At 38.1% G+C, this 21,573-nt stretch overlaps 1 long non-coding RNA gene across 1 annotated transcript; it reads right to left on the bottom strand.

Moving 5' to 3' along the window:
- Positions 1-11,516: 11,516 nt before the first annotated feature.
- LOC143651202 (uncharacterized) lies at positions 11,517-21,311 on the bottom strand. The gene is made up of 5 exons (XR_013159907.1): positions 21,109-21,311; positions 20,648-20,772; positions 19,082-19,126; positions 14,623-14,717; positions 11,517-12,210 (listed from the first exon to the last, which is right to left on the bottom strand). It is a non-coding gene; the product is annotated as an uncharacterized LOC143651202 (long non-coding RNA).
- Between the last annotated feature and the right edge of the window lie 262 nt (positions 21,312-21,573).

The following is a 21,573-nucleotide window of genomic DNA, read 5'->3' as shown; positions in this document are numbered from 1 at the left end:
CCTAATCTTGATTAAAAGATTTGTAGGCTACCTTTTATGTTTTGAACTCAGCTTTACTTCCTGGACTTTGTGATTATAATGCTGTTTTATCAGTGAAAACTTAACCTGCTGCGCTCACTTCGGCTTCTCTGGGAAATACCTTTTGGCCTACTGCACACTTTGATTGTACACATTAGCTACAATGTGTGCAGGTAGATGGATGATGTTTAGCACAGGACATGGAGTATCTGCAAAACAAACATCAGCACTGGGATTTAGAGCTGAACGTAAGTTGTCTTTATAAGGTTTCCTCCTTATGAAATAGTGGCTTTTTGAACACCAGCCAGCTACTTACTATGCTGGGCATTCTGGTTGATAAGATTTTGCTTTTCTTGTTCCCTACCTGGGTATTGGGACATTTTGTTATGTTTACAAAGCAGAAGTAGCTGGGTATCAAGCCAATTGGCTATATGACAGTAAAAGTCAATTGCCTTGCCAACCCCCAACCAAAACCATTCCAGTCAATCCTAAAGAACACCTAGGGCATTACATAAGATTCTACAGAGGTTTCATGCACTAGGGTAACTTTCCAGAAACCTATAACCTCTAGATGTGTCCCTGGACCAGATAAGTGCTGAAATCTAGAGAGCCCAATCTCTCCAGAGCATCAGCTAGTTCCATCTCCTTACCACATATTATTTTTTTTAATTTTTTGTTCTATAGTATAACATATATACAAAACAAAGAAATAAAAAAGCACTAGTTTTCAAAGCACTCTTCAACAGGTGGTTACAGGACAGATCCCAGAGTCATGAGCTACCATATGATCCTCCAGAATATATGTTTTTTATCACCACAATCAACTTTTTCTCTTTCTTTTTTGTGAAAAATAACATAGTTGCAAAAAAAGCAATAAATTTTCAACCACAGCATATTAGTTGTAGAACAGATTTCAGAATTTGATATGGATTACAATTCCACAATTTTAGGTTTTTATTTCTAGCTGCTCTAAGATACTAAAGACTGAAAGAGATCTTAATTTAGTGATTCAGTAATCATATTCATTTGGTAAATCCTATCTTCTCTGTATAACTCCACTATCACCTTTGATCTTTCTATCCCTCTCTTTAGGGGTGTTTGAGCTACGGCCATTCTAACTTTTTCATGTTGGAAGGGTCCGTAACTATTATGGGGTAGGGAGATGGAACTAGCTGATATTCTGGAGAGGCTTGGCCTTCTAGGTTTCAGGACTTATCTAGTCCAAGAACCTATCCGGAGGTTGTAGGTTTCTGGAAAGTTACATTAGTGCATGGAACCCTTGTGGAATCTTGTATTACCCTAGGTGTTCTTTAGGATTGGCTGGAATGGTCCTGGTTGGGGTTTGGCAGGTTATGATAGGTAGCAAGGTCTAAGTGAAGCTTGCATAAGAGTAACTAACCTCCAGAGTAGCTTCTCAACTATTTGAACACTCTCTGTCACTGATACTTTATTAGTTACACTTCTTTTCCCCCTTTTGGTCAGGATGGAATTGTTGATCCCATGGTGCCAGGTTTGGATTCATCCCTAGGAGTCATCTCTCACATCACCAGGGAGACTTTCACCCCTGGATGTCATGTCCTGTGTAGGGGGGAGGGCAGTGATTTCACTTGCAGAGTTGGGCTTAGAGAGAGTGAGACCACATCTGAGCAACAAAAGAGGTCCTCCAGAAGTACCTCTTAGGCATGCCTATAGGTAGTCTAAGCTTCTCTGCTATCTACATAAGCTTCACAAGAGTAAGCTTCATGATTGAGGGCGTGGCTTATTGATTTGGGTGTCCATAAAGTTTGACATAGCATCAGGGGATTTCCTGATGGTAAAGTTTAATAGACCCATATTTTTTCTCCCATTCCTCAAAGGACTTTACCGATACTTTTGATTATCTGCTTAATATACTCTAGGATATCCAGGCATTACATTAGGCTGTACCAGATTAAAGGCCCTCATCTTATTCTGGGCTCTCTGTTTCAATTGTTTAAATGAGCTATATATATAGGTTGTTAGATTATGTGCTACAGAAAATTTTGGGTCCAGATCAAATAAACTTTTCTTCTTTTGGTCTCAAAGAGTATGTGTGGTTCTAAAATGTAGACATTGTCTTCCTTACCCCTATGTTCTGAATTACTTTAACCCCAACCTGTTCAGCTTCGCTCTTATCTCTAAATACCAGGTTATATATATATAACAGCCTTTCAAGATCCAGAAATGATAATTACCACTCTAGACTGAATGTGTCTGCTATAAGAGCTTATAACCTAGGCTGCTGTTTTCTTGTAAGCATTTTCTAACGGTGACCATACCATTGTTATACATTTGTTTCCAGCTTATTTTACCTCACCAAATGTCCCACACATTCATTCCCATCATTGCATGTCTCACGACTTTGTTTCCTTTTCGTAGCAGCACAACATTCATTCGTCAGTACACACCATTGTTTGCCAATCTGCTTCTCAGTCAGTGCACCTGACTTTAGTCACCTGCATGCATCAGGCATCATATATAGTGCCCAAAGTCCACAGTCCATCAACACTCTCAATTTTAGATAATTTCATTGTCCCCAAGAGAAAGAAAACCTACCCCATATTATCAACAGTCCCCTCCAACATGAAAAACTTAGAATGGCCAAAGCCCAAATACCCACAAAGAGTGGGATAGAAAGACCAAAGGTGATGGCGGAGTTATACAGAGAAGATAGGGTTTAACAAACAAATATGATTGCTGAATCATTAAATTGATATTTCTTTTAGTCTCCAGCATCTTAGAGCAGCTAGAAGCAAAATCTAAAATTGTGGAACTGTAACTGATATCGAATTCTGAAATCTGTTCTACAACTAATTGTTGTGCTGTGCTTTGAAATTTATTGCTTTTTTGTATATACGTTATTCTTCACAAAAAAGAAAAAAAAGAGTTGATTATGATGGTAAAAAAGTATTTATTCCTTCTAACCTCCTATGTTCTGGAGCAGCTAGAAGGAAAAATTTGAGAAGATGGTATGGTAGCCCATGACAAACTCTGGGATCCGTCCTGTAACTACTTGTTGAAGAGTGCTTTGAAAACTATTGCTTTTTTATTTCTTTGCTTTGTTTATATGTATATTATACAATTTATATTATACAATTAAAAAGTTAAAAAAAAAAAGTCAATTGCTGACTTGACCTCATGGGATTAACAATGCCTTCTTGTCCAAAAGGGGGAAGAGAAATGAAACAAAATGAAGTTTCAGTGGCTAAGAGATTTCAAGCAGAACTGAGAGGTAATTCTGGAGGTTACTCTTATGCAAGATTCAGCCTGATATTGCAAATTGTCACAGTATGCCAAGCCCAACCAACAGTATTTCTGAAAATCCTAAAGAATACCCTGGCCGCTATTTAAGACTCTATAAATATTTTACTGTTCATTTTTTTCAGAAACTTAAAGCCTCCAGATGGCGCTTATGCCAGATAAGCCCTGAAACAAAGAAGTACCAGTTTCTCCAAGAACATCAACCAGATTCATTCCTTTCCTCCATAACATTGATGCCCTTTTCAGTAGAAAAAAGGTAGAATGGTCATAGCCCAAATATCCCTGAAGACTGAGAGAATGAGCAAATGAGAGGGAGGAGTTGTAACTGAGAAGTTAGGATTTAAACAAATGATTATGACCACTGACTCATTATATAAATATTTCTTTTTTTTTATTTCTAGTGTATTAGAATAGCCAGAAGGAAGTACCTGAAATTGTTGGACTGCAATCCAGTAGACTTGATTTTTTATAATGATTGTATAACTGTATATCATTTATCTTGTGATCATGTGATTGTAAAAAACTTGTGACTGACACACACTATCCAGTGTATAGGGAGATGGGTAATAAGATAAAAGATGTGCATGAAAAAAATAGGTTAGGAATATAGGGGAAAATACCCCTCTGTAAACTGTGGATAATCGTTAATAGTACTACTTTAATAATTTTTCATCACTTGTAACAAATGTAACTACTGTTAAAAAAATGGTAGAATTTTTAAAAAAGTACTATCATCAATTGTAATAAATTTTCCACACAAATGCAAGCGTTGGTGGTGGGAAGATGTATGAAAATCCTGTATTTTATGCATAATTGTTCTGGAAACCCACAACTTCTCCAGTCTAAAAAAAAAATAGTTAAAAAAAATGGAGTTCCAAAACACAGCTAGGATGAAAGGAATAAAGGTACACTAACATTTCAATGATGCTGGATACTGAATAATTAGAAATTAATACATTTCCCAGGGGTTAAAAAAAATAGTCAGGGGCTGAGAAAGATGCAGCCAGATATAGCCTTCTCTGAAAAGAAGAGGCAAAAGAGATTCTACATGTTTTTGAGAATCTCAAGAGAAACAACCCCAGATAGGAACACTACTCAGTTTCAAAGTGTAACTGATACTTTCCGTGGTCCAGCTCCTCTTCTCCTCAGAGCAGAAAACAGAACATTTTGAAACTCGCAACCCCGGGCTCCTGAACACAAAGGTACATTTCATCTATTTCTGGTGATTTTCATTTTCCTTTGTTGTTGGATCCCCTACATAATTGCAAGCATATCGCAGGCAAGCACAATGGAAAACAGTGGGTGAAAACTTCCTCCACAGATGCAGACAATGTCTGCCTGGCTGGCACTGCTTAATTCAGCCATTAACTCACTTTTAGATGCTCATTTGAGCAAAAGGTTTAGAAACGCTCTTAAGGACTTAAAGGAGAAGATGCTTTTCCAATTTCATTTTCTGGTTCGAGAAGTTTATTTATTCATCCTGAAATGCTAGGGGAAAAGTAGGAAGAAAGGCCTTCCAAACAGCCATAAACAACCCGCAAGCATCTATTAGAGCAAGCAACTGACGCAACCTTTGCCAGCATGCAATACTGGGACTCATAAAACGGCTAGTCAAAGGAAGAAATATATATATGACTATAGTTCAAGAAATTTTCCTTATGGGGATGTACTAGTTTGTTAAGCTGCCAGAATGCAGTATATCAGAAATGGAATGACTTCTCTTTTTTGTTTTAATTTTTTTATTGTATGATATAACATACATACAAAGCAAAGAAAGGAAAAAGCAATAGTTTTCAAAGCACTCTTCAACAGGTAGTTGCAGGACAGATCCCAGAGTTTGTCATGGGGCACCACACAATTTTCTCAGATTTTCCCTTCTAGCTGCTCCAGAATATAGGAGGCTAGAAGGCATAAATATTTTTTTATCATCACAATCGACTTTTGTTTTCTTTTTCGTGAAAAATAGCATAGATACAAAATGAGCAATAAATTTCGAAGCACAGCACCACATGGAATGGCTTTTTAAAAAGGGAATTTATTAAGTTGTAGGTTTGTAGTTCTAAGGCAATGGAAATGTCCAGATTAAGGCACCAACAAGAGGTTACCTTCACTCAAGTAAGGTTGATGCCGCCTGGAACACCTCCGTCAGCTGGGAAGGCACGTGGCTGGCATTTGCTGGTCTTTGTTCCCAGTTCCATTGCTTCCAGTTTCTGAAGCAGTGGTTTCCTCTCTAAGAGATTTCTGTGGGTCTTCACTTTGCTTCCTCCAGGATGCAATTCTGAGCTCTGGCTGGCTTATCATCACATAGGAAGGCACAGGGCAGCATCTGCTGGGTTCTGCCCATTTCTAGGCATCTGCTCTATCGGCACACCAAGCATCTCCAGACATCATCGTCTCTGTCAGCTCTGAAGCAACTGTTCTCCAAGCTTCTCCTTCTGAGGCTTCTCCAAAACATTTCCCCTTTTAAAGGACTCTAGTAAGCTAATCAAGACCCATCTTGAATGGGTGTAGTCACATCTCCATCTAATCAACAGTTTCTGCCCTACAGTACTGAATCAGAATTAAGAGAAACAGCTGAACCCACAAGATTGGATCAGGATTAAAACATGGTTTCAAACCAGCATATGGGAGTAGGGGGATCCCTCTGGATTATGGGAATTTACAAATCACAAGCAAGCAGTCCTTTTGTACTCAGGTTGGAGAGGGTTTTAAAGCAAGTGCAGAGGCCCAGAAAAAATAGAAGTTCCACATTTGCAGCCTGACCTCTGCAATACTTTCCTCTCTGGTCTTTCAGCCTCCAAAAGTTTCTCCATCTCATCTATCCTCCACACAGTATCCTCCCTAAAGCACCGTGGTTGAACCAGGCACTGTCCCATTTGAAAGCTTCAGTAGAGAGGGAACAGGCATAAGCCCCTCACCTGCAGCTCCCTTATTTGTAATGAGCTCTTGCAAAACTAAACATATTTGATGTTTCTGAGCATGCCAGATGCTTCCCATCATACTCTCTTCTCCTGAGATGTCTGTCCTCCACCAAAACTGCCCCCATTCTCATCTATTGCAAGTTTATCCATCTCTCAAGGCCCAATTCATGTGGTACCTACCCCTTTCAGCCTTCCTTGGCTTCAATCTGGCTAAAGTAATCCCTTGCACACTTGTGCTTTGCTACAGCCTTACAATATCATTTTAAGAGTACATGCTTTTGTTTACATTTTCCCTACTAAATTAAGCTCCCTGAGAGACCCCTTATCTAGTTCATCTTTTTGTCCTCCCAGAGTGTACAGCTGGGCATTTGGAAGCTGTCCTATAGATGTTTATTGAACTAAGTGGAATAGAATCTATGTTTTTAAAGATCCCAATAACAACAGAAAACACACCTCATTTCATTGGACTTTGCTTTATTGCACTTCACAGATACTGCATTTTTAACAAATTGAAGATTTATGGCAACTTTTTATCATTGAGCAAATCTATAGGCACCATTTTTCCAACAGCATGTCTCTGTGTCACGTTTTAATTAAGGTCTGTACATTGTTTTTTTTAGATATAATGCTATCTATACTACAGTATAGTGTAAACATAGCTTTTATATGCACTGGGAAGCCAAGAAAATCATGAGTCTCACTTTATTGCAGTGGAACTGAACCTGCGATATCTCTGAGGTATGCTGTACATAAGAAAATAATTTTAGGTAATGTTTTATTGTCATCTAACTCATTAACCATATGGAAGGGTTTAGAAAAAATACAATTGAAAAACGGCAAATAGATAATAACAGGCAACTCTCAGAATGACATACATAAAAATTGGAAAGACATCACAGCCACTTATAATTAATGCAATACCAATTAAGACAAGTTAACATTTTTCACCTGTTAGTAAAGGAAAGCTCCAAGTTCGATAATGTCCCATGTTGACATGGATTTAATAATACTAGCATTCTCATGCAAGTAATGTCTCATGTAAATTGTTGCAGCTCCTTTAGAGGGTGATTTGGAATCTATCTACTAGAATTTTGAATGCACTTGCCTTTTTGGTAGGTTCAGTTATATACCCCAACAAACACATGCTCTTAATCATCCTTATGAGTGAGAACCCATTTTAAATAGGACTGTTGGTAGATGTTATTTCTATTTAAATAATGGCCATCTTAAACATGGTGTACATTAATCCAGATTACTGGAGGCCTTGTAAAGAGAACCTGGAAGTCACAGAAGCCAGAAAGAGAGGACACCAAATATGATGAGAGGCAGAGATACAAGTGAAGGAATCCCAAGGATTACCCACAGCCAGCACCAGAATGCAAATAAGCCTTGCCAATTTGAACTTCTAGCCTTAAAACTGATTTTGAACTTCTGGCCTCAAAACAATGGGCCAGTAAATTGCTATTGTTTAAGCCAATAGCAGCCTAGGAAATTATGACAGTATTTAATCTAAAAAATCTTCTCCTAGGAATTTTTTCCCTAGAAATTCTCACACAAATGTTCAGAAAAATATATATACAACCCTATACAAGACAGTACTGTATGAAATAGCTAAAAAAAAAAAAAGCTGGAGAAACCAAATATCACTGAACAGCAGAATAATTGTATGAATAATGGATCAAGCATTTAAATGGAATATTACGTAGTGCATAAAAAGAATGGAGTAGAACTACGTGAACTGATAGGAAATTCTTTCCAATATATATTAATGATTGAAAAAAATAAAAATGCAATGTTATATTTAATATTCTTCTAATTGAGGGAAGAATGCATAAATACATACATATATATACATATATTTGTATATCGTGTGATTATTTTGCAATGATATTCAAGAAACCGGTAATTATAGTTGTCTTTGGGAGGCAGATTAGCTGAAGGAAGAGACTTCAGATGGAAGGAAGATTACTTTTCATTTTATACTCTTGTATACTGTTAGAATTTTTACCATTTGCACGTTTACTTTTTTTCAGTTAAAACATTCATAAATTTTCTTGGACAGAAGTATTATTAAATATATACACAAAATTTTGTCTGATGATAGCTCTTGAATTTGTTTTGCTAGTTAAAATAAACAAATGATTCTAATAACATGTTTTAATTAACTTTAATTTTATGCCTGTGTGCCTGTTTGAATCTGTGGTATACCCCCAGAAAAGCCATGTCGTTTAATCCTCATTCAATTTTGCTGGGTGGGAGCTTTTTGATTATCCATGGAGATGTGACCCACCCAATTGTGGGTGGTAATTTTTGACTAGATGATCTCCATGGAGGTGCATCTCCACCCATTCAAGGTGGGGTTGCTTACTGGAGCCCTTGAAGAGGGAACCGTTTTGGAAAAATTTAAGAGCTAGGAGAGTCCACGCAGACAGAGACCTTTGCAGATGAAGAAGGAAAACTTCATGAAACAAGAAGCCTGAAGAGAAAGCTAGCAGACTTCGCCACGTGTCCTTCCAGCTGAGAGAGAAACCCCAAACTTCAGCCTTTCGTGAGTGAAGATAACCTCTTGTTGGTGCCTTAATCTGGACATTTTCACAGCCTTAGAACTGTAAACAAGCAACTTACTAAATTCCCCTTTTAAAAGCTGTTCTGTTTCTGGTATATTGCATTTGGTAGACTTCAAACTAGAACAGCCTGTTAAATTTTATAATTTGTAAATGCATTTAAGTTTGTGTTTTAGAATAAGACATTTAAAAATGTTTTAAGGTTTTATTACGAAAGCAATGATTTTCTTCATAATCATTGAAGAAAAAGTTAGAAAATAAGAAAAAATAAACACCCTTATTCTACCAGGAGTGATCAGGTAATAATTTTAAGAATATCTTTCTAGAATTTTTCCTTAGCTAAAATATATAAACACAAAAATATGGACTTATTTATATATATTGAAACCTTTTTCATTTGATAATGTATAATTAACATATTTCCATGTTTATAAATAGAATTAAAGTTTTAGAGCTACAAGAAACCTTAAAACTAATTTCGAGTAGGGTGGTGCAACGGTGACTCAGGGGCAGAATTCTCACCTGCTATGCCAGAGACCTGGGTTCGATTCCTGGAGCCTGCCCATGTAAGAAATTAGAAAATAAAAAATAATTTAGAGTGAGATGGCAAAAAAATGGCACCCACATCTGCTACCACACGTATATCACTCCTCCTCCATTGCAAATATATGACAGATAATATTGCAGTCATCACTGTACTTTCCTGTAGAGCCTATACATAGCCTCAAAAGCTTCTCAACACAGGGCTACAGCATACCTCAACCAAAAGATTGTAGTTGTCACGCAAGCTGAAGCTGGTTATCCTTGACCAACCTCAGCCAGTAATGAAGACCAAGTGATTTCTTGACTGAAGACACATAATTAGTGATGGATCCAAGGCTAGAAATTTTCCATAGGTCCTTGGTACCATTCCACCTTATGTGTCTTGGGCATAAGCATGGCAAAGTGGGATGGTCTCTGGACCCAGCGTCAGGATACCTGAGTTCGGGGTGCAGGTTTGCAAACTGTACAGATGGTGAGTTTTCAGAGCTTTTTCTTTTTTTTTAAATTAAAATTTTTTTTTTAATGTGAAATATGTATACAAAAAAGCAATAAGGTGGGCAGTGGCGGCTCAATGGCAGAGATCTTGCCTGCCATGCGGGAGACCCAGGGTCATTTCCTGGTGCCTGCCCATGTAAACAAACAAAAACAGCAATAAATTTCCAAGTACATTTTAACAAGCAGTTATAGAACAGATTTCGAAGATTGGTATGGGTTACAGTTCCACCATTTTTCATTTTTTTCTCTAGCTGCTCCAAGACACTGGAGACCAACAGAAATTTTCAACATAATGATTCAGCAGTCATACTCATTTGCTAAATCCTATCTTCTCTGTTCTACTCCTCCTTCTCTTTAAGTAACAGATGTACACAGAAACAATGAATTTCAAAGTACATCGTCACAGTTAGTAGTAGAACAGATTTCAGAGTTTGGTATGGGTTACAATTCCACAATCTTAGGTTTTTTATTTCTAGCTGCTCTAAGGTATTAGAGACTAAAAAAAATCAACATAATGATTCAGCAATCATACTCATTTGTTAAACCCAACCTTCTCTGTACAACTCCACCATCACCTTTGATCTTTCTCCCACTCTTTAGGGGTATTTGGACTATGCCCATTCTAACCTTTTCATGTTGGAAGGGGTTGTCAATAATATGAGGTTGGAACTAGCTGATGTTCTGGAAAGGCTGGGCCCCGTGCATTTCAGGACTTATTTGGTCCAGGGACCCATCTGGAAGTTATAGGTTTCTGGAAAGTCACCCTAGTGCATGGAACCATTATAGGATCTTATATATTGCCCCATGTATTCTTTAGATTGGCAAGAATAGTTTTGGTTGTGGTTTGGTAAGTTATGATAGGTAGCAATGTCTAACTGAAGCTTGCATAAGAGCAACCTCCAGTGTAGCCTCTTGACTCTATTTGAACTCTCTCCGCTACTGATACCCTATTTGTTACACTTCTTTCCCCCCTTTCCTTTTTGTCAGGATGGCATTGTTGGTCCCATGTTACCAGGGCCAGACTCATCCCTGGGGGTCATCTCCCATGTCACCAGGGAGACTTTCATCCATGTACGTCATGTCCCACGTATCGGGGAGGACAATGGTTTCACTTGCAGAGCCTTTACTTTAATGTGAATAATAAACATCATTCTGCAGGTGTGCCTTGAAATTACTTTTTAAAAGCTAAATTGCTACATTGTTGACAGTTTAAAAATATTACTTTGTGAACTCTACTTCAAAATATTAATTTTTAAACAAATGAAGTTGGATGGATATTCTAGTTTGCTAGCTGCTGGAATGCAACATACCAGAAACAGAATGGCTTTTAAAAAGGGGAATTTAATAAGTTGCTAGTTTACAGTTCTAAGGCTGAGAAATTATCCCAATTAAAGCAAGTCTTTAGAAATGTCCAATCAAAGGCATCCATCCAGGGAAAGATACCTTGGTTCAAGAAGGCCGATGAAGTTCAGGGTTTCTCTCTCAAGCGAGATGGTGCATGGTGAACGCAGTCAAGGCTTCTCCCTCAGCTGGAAGGGCACATGGCAAACATGGCATCATCTGCTAGCTTTCTCTTCTGGCTTTCTGTTTCATGAAGCTCCCTGGGAGGCGTTTTCCTTCTTCATCTCGAAAGGTCGCTGGCTCATGGACTCTCTGCTTTGTGGTGCTGCAGCATTCTCTGCTCTCTCCGAATCTTTTTCATTCTCCAAAATGTTTCCTCTTTTATAGGACTCCAGAAACTTATCAAGATCCGCCCAAATGGGTGGAGACATGTCATCACCTAATCCAGTTTAACCACCACTCTTGAATAAATCACATCTCCAAGGAGATGATCTGATTACAGTTTCAAACATACAATATTGAATAGGGATTATTCTGCCTTTATGAAATGGAATTTAGATTAAAACATGGCTTTTCTAGGGGACATACATCCTTTCAAACCAGCACAAGGGATAAGTGAAGATTATAGCAAAATATAAAATAATTAAATATAAGTAAATTTCGAATCAATCTTTGTGTTCAATCAGTGTGGCAATTCCGACCCTGCTGTAACACATTTTGATAGGAAAAATAAATGCTTTTCTACTTAAAATTTTGAAAGATTGCTCCAGCCAGCTCTCAAAGGCCGTTCCAGATTCTTGTTTATGAAAACCACTGTATTAGGGTTCTTTAGAGTAACAGAACCAAAGGATGTATCTGTAATTGTGAGAAGTAATAAAGCTGTCTGATGGAACTGTGGGATTGGAAGAGTCCAAAATCCATAGGGCAGTCTGTGAAGCTGGCAGCTCTGTTAAAGGGTCTGGATGAACTCCACAGAAGAGACTTGCTGGTTGAAGAAGCAGTGAAAAAGTCTCTGTTCTCCTTTAAATGTCTTCAACGGATTGGGTTACCTTGTTGATGGGAGACATGCCTTAGTTGATTGAGGATGTAATCAGCCACAGATGCAATCAGCTGACTGATGATTTAATACACCAGCGTTCTGGCTTATCAACCAGGCACGATATATTCTTGTAGCAATGGTCATGTCAGTGGTCGCCTGACAGACAACTGGACATCATCATTTGGCCAAATTGACACCAGAACCTAACCATCACAACCACCTATGATTCTGATATCATGTGAAACCCATGCATATATTTTGGAAATCTGACATAAAAGAATGTTGTCTCTACCCATAGATTGCGGTACTTTGAGAGAGGGAAGCCACCTGTGCACAATTCTTGTCTTCGGATTCCCAAACTCCTAAGGCAGAGAGGTAGCATGGCGTTTGCCATTTGATGCCTTTTAGATGGACTGGCTTGGTATATTGTAAGCAGCAATGAATCATAGCCTGGACCACATGTTAACAATGCTACCAATTCAAGATAATAATACTGCATGATAGATTCAATAATACTTAACACGTGTTCATTGAGCACTAATTTCATGCTAAGCATTGGGTAAATTTCTGCAGCTACATAGACCAGGCAGACACAATGTATTACTTTGTTAAATGCTTCTGAAATGCAATATACCAGAAATGGGTTGGGTTTTATAAAGGGAATTTATTACAGTATAATTTTACAGTTCTAAGGCCTTAAAAATGTCCAAACTAAGGCATCTAGGGAAAGAGACCTTGACTCAAGAAGGGTCAATGTCTGTCACATGGTGTGCTGGTTTGGAAGGAAGTATGCCCCCTAAGAAAAGCCATGTTTTGATATAAATCCCATTTTTTTAAAGGTAGAATAATCCCTATTCAATACTGTATATTTGAAACTGTAATGAGATCATCTCCCTGGTTGATGTGATTTAGTCAAGAATGGTTGTTAAACTGGATTAGGGGATGACATGTCTCCACCCATCTGAGTGGGTCTTGATTGGTTTACTGGAGTTCTATAAAAGAGGAAACATTTTGGGGAAAGAGATTCAGAGAGAGCAACACTACAAAGCAGAGAGTCGACCAGCCAGTGGCCTTTGGAAATGAAGAAGGAAGACACCTCCTGGGGAGCTTCCTGAAACTGGAGGCCAGGAGAGAAAGCTAAAAGATGACACTGTATTTACCATGTGCCCTTCCAGCTGAGAGAGAGAATCCCTGACTGTGTTCGCCATGTGCCTTCTCACTTGAGAGAGAAACCCCAAACTTCATTGGCCTTCTTGAACCAAGGTATCTTTCCCTGAATGCCTTTGATTGGGCATTTCAATAGACTTGTTGTACTTGGGACATTTTCTCAGCCTTAGAACTGTAAACTAGCAACTCATTAAATTCCCCTTGTTAAAAGCCATTCCATTTCTGGTATATTGCATTCTGGCAGCTAGCAAACTAGAACACATGGGAAGGCATGTTGCTGGTGTCTTTTGGTCCATATTCTTGATTCCATTGCTTCCAGCTTCTGATGCCAGTGATTTCCTCTCTAAGCATCTGTGGGCCTTCACTTAGCTCCTCTGGGACACAACTCTGGCTTCTGGCTGGCTTAGCATCTCATGGGAAGGCACATGACAACATCTGCCGGGCTCCAAACATCTCTGTTTAGATATCTACTCTCTGGGTCAGCATCTCCAAGTGTCTCTGTTGGCTCTGAGCCTTCTCCAAAATATTTCTTCTTTTAAAGGACTCCAGTAAACTAATCAAGACCCACCTTGAATAGATGGAGTCACATCTCCATCTAATCAAAAGGCCACACCCACAGTTAGATTTGTCACATCTCCATGGAAGCAATCCAGTCAAAGTTTCCACCCCACAATATTGAACAGGAGTAAAAGAAGCATATCTGCCACTACAAGATTGGATCAGGAAAAAGGACATGGCTTTTCTGGGATACATAATAGCTTCAAACCAGCACACAGCTCTTGAGACAAGAAGATTTTTCACACTTTTTTTTTTAGTGATTGTATTATCTAATTGTATGGGTTAAAAAAAAGAGGCAATATTTACAAATCAAATTTCATAAGTTTTTTTCCTTAATATTTTAACATGTATGTATTTTTCCTTAATATTTTACCAAATTAGAGAGAAATAAAAAGTTTTAGAGTATCTTTTGTCCTTATTTTATATATATATATAAATATAACATTTCACTATTTATTATAGTTACACTATTTACTATTTATTTATTTTATGTATAGGTATTAGGTAAATGGACTACATATGGACTGTTAACACAGGTTGTTTCAGAGGAGAAACAGGTCAGCAATGGGGCAGAATGGAAAACTTACATATTTGATCTCTAGTTACTTTACTTCTTTGATTTTTAAGAACTTTTTATTGTATAATATAACATGTATACAAAGCAAAGAAAGAAAAAGCAATACTTTTCAAAGCACACCTCAACAAGTAGACACAGCAGATCCCAGAGCCCATCATGGGTCACCATTCCATCATCTCAGATTTTTTCTTCTAGCTGCTTCAAAACACTGACGTCTAGAAGAAATATTAATATAGTGATTCAGCAGTCATACTCATCAGTTAAATCCCATTTTCTCTGTTATACCTCCTCCTCCTCCTTTAATCCTTCTCCCATTCTATGGGGATCTTTGGGGAATGCCCATTCTACTGGTTTGCTAAACCCCAATCAACATCACTCCTGTTGTCTCTTAAGAACACCTAAGGCTCGAACTCAGACTCTGTAAAGGTTCCAAGCCCTAGGTTTGCCTTCCTGGAACATGAAATTCTCAGAGAGTTCCTAGGTTCCTAAATCTTGAAACCCAGAGGGAACAACCTTTCCAGGTTTATCAATTAATTACATCCCCCTATCCTTCAGTGTGGACACCCCTTCTTTTTGATTTGTAAATAAAGATATACTATTTTATATTTTTAAATAATAAAGATATCTACAAGTAATCTCCCATCATTCAGGAATAATGATGTATTTTCTTAAGATCCTTTAAAATCAGAAAGCAAGTTCGTAAGAGGTTTAGCTAATTCTGAAATTTGTTGTTTTTTCTTATAACTCAAAACAGGTCTCCCCATCTCGAACATATATCATAGTAAGCATGTTTTTTGGGGGGGGGTAATTAAAATATTTCTACAAGGTCAAGTAGGTGCTAGAACAAAAGGGTTTGGCATATGTTTCTAGTAATTTTGTACACAGTTTTTTCTAACATAGGACCATCTTCAGTCCTGCAGTTTCTGTAAGGAGCTCATCCTATTCCAGGCAGCCTCTTCAGTTCCTTGTGAACCCATGCCTTCTTTCAGGGGCAAAAAGACTAGACGAAAAACTGGAATTGCATCTGATGGTACCCTGATATCCTAGGAATGGAAGCTCAACAGAGTCACACAAAATTAATATACTATCAACAGCACTAGCCTATCAATCTCTTTTTATCCATGTTTTTACAAGTTGTGGTGGTCTGAAACTGTTTGTACTCGGGGAAAACATGTTCTTAAATGTAATCCATTCCTGTGGGTGTGAACCCATTGTAAGTATGACATTTTGATGAGGTCACTTCAGTTAAGGTGCAGCCCAGTCCAATCAGGATGGGTCTTAATCCTATTACCAGAGTCCTTTATAAGTGGAATGAAGTTTAGACAGAGAAGGAGAAACTCACAGGAGGCAAGAAGCTGAATCTAGAAGAGAGGGAGAGACCTAGAAATGCTGTCATTTGCTTTGTCATATGACAAGCTAAGGACCCCAGGATCAGAGGCAGCCAGCCACAGAATGCCAACGCCTTTGGGGAGAAAGCTTTGCCTGGAGGATGCTTTGAGTTGGACTTTCTTTTAGCCTCAAAACTGTAAGCAAATAAATTCCCATTGTTTAAGTCAAACCATTGCATTGGCATTTGCTTGAGCTGCCCAGGAACCAAAAACACATATTGGTACAGAAAGTGGGGTGCTGCTTTGGAAAATACCAAAAAATGTGGAAATGGCTTTGGAATTGGGAAATGAGTAGAGGTTGGAAGAATTGTGAGGTGCTTGATAGAAGAGACCTAGATTGCTTTAAGAGTCTGTTGGTAAAACATGGATGCTAAAGATACTTCTGAAGAGGCCTTAGCAGGAAATGATGAATGTGTCATTGGAAATCGAATAAAAGGCTATCCTTGTTTTAAAATGACAGAGAACTTGGCAAAATTGAGTTCTGATGTTGGATGGAAGGCAGAACTTGAAAGCAATGAAGTCGGATATTTAGCTGAGGAGATTTCCAAACTAAGTGTGGAAAGTGCAGCCTGGTTTCTCCTTATAGCTTGTGGTAAAATGCAAGGGGAAAGGGATAATCTGAGAACTGAACTCCTGAGCACAAAGAAACCAAAATTGATGTTTTGGGACATTCTGAACCTCTGGAAAGTGAGTTCTCCAGAGAATAGTGCTCCACGTGAGGGTTCAACCGAACATAGAACCACTCAGCAATTTCCAGATATTTAAGCCAATTAAAGAAAGAACAAGACTAAGTTGTAAACTTTGAAAAATTAAGCCTTTCCTCAGGAGTTTGGATAAATTAATTCTCTCAATGTTATGAAGATTAAACAAGGGACGTTCATGATGACTAACCATGCATAGTGGAGGAACAAGAGGGGTACAGATTTCTATATGATTAACATGAGCTCACCTCTTGCAACAAACGCTAAATAACATTCATTAAGATGCTGTTGTTAATTCCCAATTCCTTCTCCCTAGTAACTGGTGGAAATCTCTAGCCAAGTGTGGCTTGAAAACTGGTTGGAATTTGAATTTCTTTTCTCGTAAGTCCTGCTGGCCCTCTTCTCTGGGTCCACTGGGGTTCCCACCCATATTTCATATTTTGGTATCTGGGTTCTTATTTCCATTAGAGATTTTCCTAGGCTCCCATGCAATAATAGCAAGTACATACCTGAGGTTTACTTTGTATAAGACACTGCTCTGATCATTTATATATTCATTTCAGTCTCACAACAAGCCTCTTGAGATGAGTGCTGTTATAACACTTTACAAATAAGGAAAAGATGACACTGAGAGGTTAAGAATCTTGCCTAAAGTCACACAGCTAGCATATATCAGAAACTGAGGATTCAAACTCCAGGCATTTAACTTTTATCTGTGCTGCTTTTCTTAGTTCCAGGTACCTGACCACACAATTCTTAAGGTATGCTCCCACCAGTATGCTTAGAAAAACACCTGCTGTCTATCCCCTCTTTTAAAAAATGCTGCTTGGCACTCTACATTTCAAAAGAGCCTGGAAGGTGGGGGATGAGAAATAAGGCTACACAGATGCTATCCCTGAGTTGGCTTTGTAGATCAACTCAAGCTCTGCGAGAGAGAATTTGCACATGTAAAGATGCGTGCAGTAACTTTAAACCTAGGATTTTCTCCTGCCCTTAATTTTTAGGGCCTAGTGAGTTAACTGAAATTACAGTTCCATTTACATGCCAGTAAATTAAAGCATATAAAAGACTATATGTTTCCTGATCAGATCATTAGACCATGCTCTTCCTTTAGCAATACATTCATTTTTTGATCCTCAAAACGTAGTCTTTTTCATTGAAATTTAATGGATCACACTTCTAATGCATGATCCATTAATAAAAAATTAAACTATTTCCATTCTGGAAAATATATATAGTGATTTCAGTAGAAAAATATTTTTGGCATCTCTTCTGTATCAGATCTATTTCCTTGCCTTTCTATAAACTGAAATCCAGGCAATGTATAGTAGTAGATGGAAAATAGATTCACTCCTTTTCAGGAAAGAAAAACATTAACTCAAATGTATGCCAGATTCATTGTAGGTATGTTGACACTAGGTTTCCTTGCACGGTTACCCTTCTATAACCATTTATTAAAAGATAATGCACACTGGCAAGGCCTTAAATGTCTTCTACTGAAAAAAATCATAATTGATTAAAAATATTGCACTCTTTTATCTGAGGCAAACATATTTTGTCATTGTGCAAGATTGCCCTCTTGTGTTTTCTCTAGTTAAATCATTATTTAAAACTTTTTTTTAATTGAGAAATCTTCACACACATACATTCGATATATGGTGTCCAATCAATGGCTCACGATATCATCACATAGTTGTGTATTTATCACCATGATCATTTTTAGAACATTTGCATCTCTCCAGAAAAAGAAATAAACAGAAAAAAGAAAAAACTCATACATACCATACCCCTTACCCCTCCATCTCATTGACCACTAGTGTTTGCATCTACTCAATTTATTTTACCCGTTGTTCCCCTAAATCATTATTTTTAATCAATTTAATATTGGGCTGTTAATTTTTCTAAAATTAATTCACTAAATAAGCTTCTTTTATCCTAAGACTATGCATTACAGTTTGTAAAGCCAACATCATCAAAACTGTATAGATCAGAAGTTAATGCTCATTTGTGATTTATAGCAAATGCTATCCTTTAAATAGCTGAAGTAATTTATAAAATATTATGGCCTAAAATTAAGAAAAAGCAGAGTCAAAAAGAAATAAATGCGTAAGGAAACATTTAGAATGTCAAGAGATACTAAAACGCTGATATTAACTTCCTATTAAGTTCTGGAAGGCACAGCAAATTAGTCTATTAGTATAGATCTGGCTTTACATACATGCCATCAGTTTCTGTATGGGTAAATAAAAACACCATTGATATTCTTAACTATTTTGAAAAAAACTGTACTAAATTAGCAAAGTGTTTTTTTTGTGTGTGTGGTTGTTGTTTTTTAATGTTGCCTAATTAAAACAGGAACTCTCTTTTGTTCCTGGTAGAAATGCAAATTTGGTACACTTCTTTTTGTAAATCAAATTAGCAATATATATTTAAAGCCTTAAAAGAGGATCATTAGGGTGGGCCATGGTGGCTCAGTGGCAGAGTTCTTACCTGCCATGCAGGAGACCCGGCTTTGATTCCTGGTACCTGCCCATGCTAAAAAAAAAAAAAAAAAAAAGAGGATTATTAGGTTTGTTTCTAGGAATTTATCTTAAGGGCACAATTCTAAGCACCCAAATGCATTTATGCCCAAACTGCTCCTCAGATTATATTTGTAATGGAAATATTGGTAACATCTTAAACACTCCCATGTATTGAATTATACTGGTATTTAATCATACAATAAAATCTTTTGCAAGGATTAAAATTCTAATGTAATATCTAAAATAAAATGAACTTTTTCTATGTTATGATGTAAAAAAAATTCAGGATATAAAATACGTGTGTGTAAATCATAATGATCTAAAGCAATCCTCTCAAAACTATGCACAAAGACTAAAATGAAATGCTCAAAATATTAATAGCATTTGTCATTTGCAGGTAGCACTATGGTGTTTTTTCTCTATTTTTCATTGTATTTTCCAAATTTTTAATGTTGAACACATTACTGCTATAATGGGGGTAACTCCCATGCTCCTAACATCAGCAAAATCGAGGTACTGCCCCTCCTTGCACAGGTCAAGAATTCTGCGGGCAGTACGTGCTCAGAAAGCTTTGCTAAAAAACCCCAAGACTTCAACAAGTAGCTTAGGATACAGCATCCAGCTGAAGGAATATGGGAAAGCAGAGAGGTCTCTAGGACACTGAAGAAATAGGGAAAATTTCTTAGGATGGATGCTTCCCCTCTCAAACCTATTCTTTCAAAGGAGAAAATTTCTTTTCTGATGGATTCCTTTTCCAAACACATCAAAGGGAAAACAAAGTAACAATCGTTTATTAGGTGCTAGGCTGTCTGAAAAGGATTAGAAGTAAAATGTGATGAATGGCCCAACGATAAGGATGGTTACAAAATTCCACCTCCAGCCATTACGGGGTGGGATTGCTGCTAGATTGTAGCTAAAGAATCCTGCAGCAGAGCCCATCCCCCTTACGTGCTACCCATCCCCCTTACGTGCTACCCCATGCCTCGTCCATTTTCCAGGCTGCAGCAGGAGCGATCTTCTCAAAAAGCAAATCTTCAACAGCTTCCCAATGCCCCTTGGAATAAAGCTTAAACTCCTTACGGAGTGGGTGACAAGGCCCCTTGGGGCCTGATTTCTGCTTACCCAGCTCCCTTTAGCTTTCTGATCTTTCCCAGGCGTTGCCTCCGGTTTTCGGTTTTCGCTCAGAATGCGACAGGACCACCCTGTCTCCTCCGTCCAGCTCACTCCTGTTAACCCTTCAAGTCTTTGCTTAAACGTCATTTTCTTTGGGAAACCTTAGAAACTCTGCTCTTTGCACCCATTGTAATCACCATTTTCTCTACCATAATCCTTTCCATACGTGATTCAAGTCTCCTGGGTAATTGTCACTCTCCACATCTAGACTGGAGGCTCTGCAGCAGGGGAGCAATAGATGCCCACTGAACGAATGAATCAATGAACAAGTGAGGAAACTGATTATAGCTAACTTCCCCAAAAGTTTCCTAAAAGAGGTACCATCATTGGTGCAAGCGGATATCAAATAAAAATGACACACCTTGCGATGTGGCCCTGGGGAGGCCATGAACACGTTGCGTCTGGAATCCCATCTTGAGTGAATAGATGTATGTATATATGTGTACACATTCCCCCGGGGATTTTTTAAATTAATTTTTGAAGCCCCTTATGGAAGAAAAAAAAATAACACTCTGATATCTCAACTGTTTCTAATTCTTAAAAAAAAAAAAAAAACAGATGTCTTCATCCAACAACAGGGGAGTAAAAAACTTAAAATTAGTCCCAGTGCCTGCCCATGTAAAAAAAAAAAAAAAGAACTAAATTAGGATTTATAAAATGCTTACAAATGATTTCAGAGACATGGGAACTGCTGGTGTAAGTTTTTTCAAAGTACACAAACTACACGTACATAACAAACTGATCTCTCCCACATAAAGATAAGTGAACAGGCCGGCTGCCCACCCCACCTCCCTGGCCTCATGTCTCGGCAGCCGTTCCCACCTAGCATCACCCGTGGGCCACTCCGAAGTGCCAAAGTGTCTGCAGGCGAGTCTGCAGCTTCCAGCTCCGCCTCGGGCAGGAATTGAAGACTTCGGCAGACCCCAAATCAAGCGGATGAGGTGGGTCAAGTGCTAGAGAAAGAAGCTGTACTTGTAAAGCGACTGCACAGATATGTGGCAGGCTGGAGCTTCCCAGTTCCAAGCAAGTGCTGCCAAGTTGAAGAGAAAAATATTGGTGGAAGAATTGCAAGATATGGGCAAGTTGAATTAGCCTTGAGGTTATCATTAACTTTGCGTGGGTTGTTTCTCCATGAATACACAGAGAAACTCAAGCCTGCTGTTCAAGAAACCTCTCCAAGACTTATGACTTCGGACCTGCTTTATTATCAATGATGCAACTAAAATAATTATTTTTTGTTGGTAAATGCAAAGTTGGATTTCCAGGAAATGTGCCTTTGTTTTCTTA

Source organism: Tamandua tetradactyla, chromosome 12 (genome assembly GCF_023851605.1).
Source record: "Tamandua tetradactyla isolate mTamTet1 chromosome 12, mTamTet1.pri, whole genome shotgun sequence".
Classification (NCBI taxonomy): domain Eukaryota; kingdom Metazoa; phylum Chordata; class Mammalia; order Pilosa; family Myrmecophagidae; genus Tamandua; species Tamandua tetradactyla.
The sequence above is the reverse complement of the archived record's forward strand: the minus strand, read 5'-3'. Positions and strand labels throughout refer to the sequence as shown.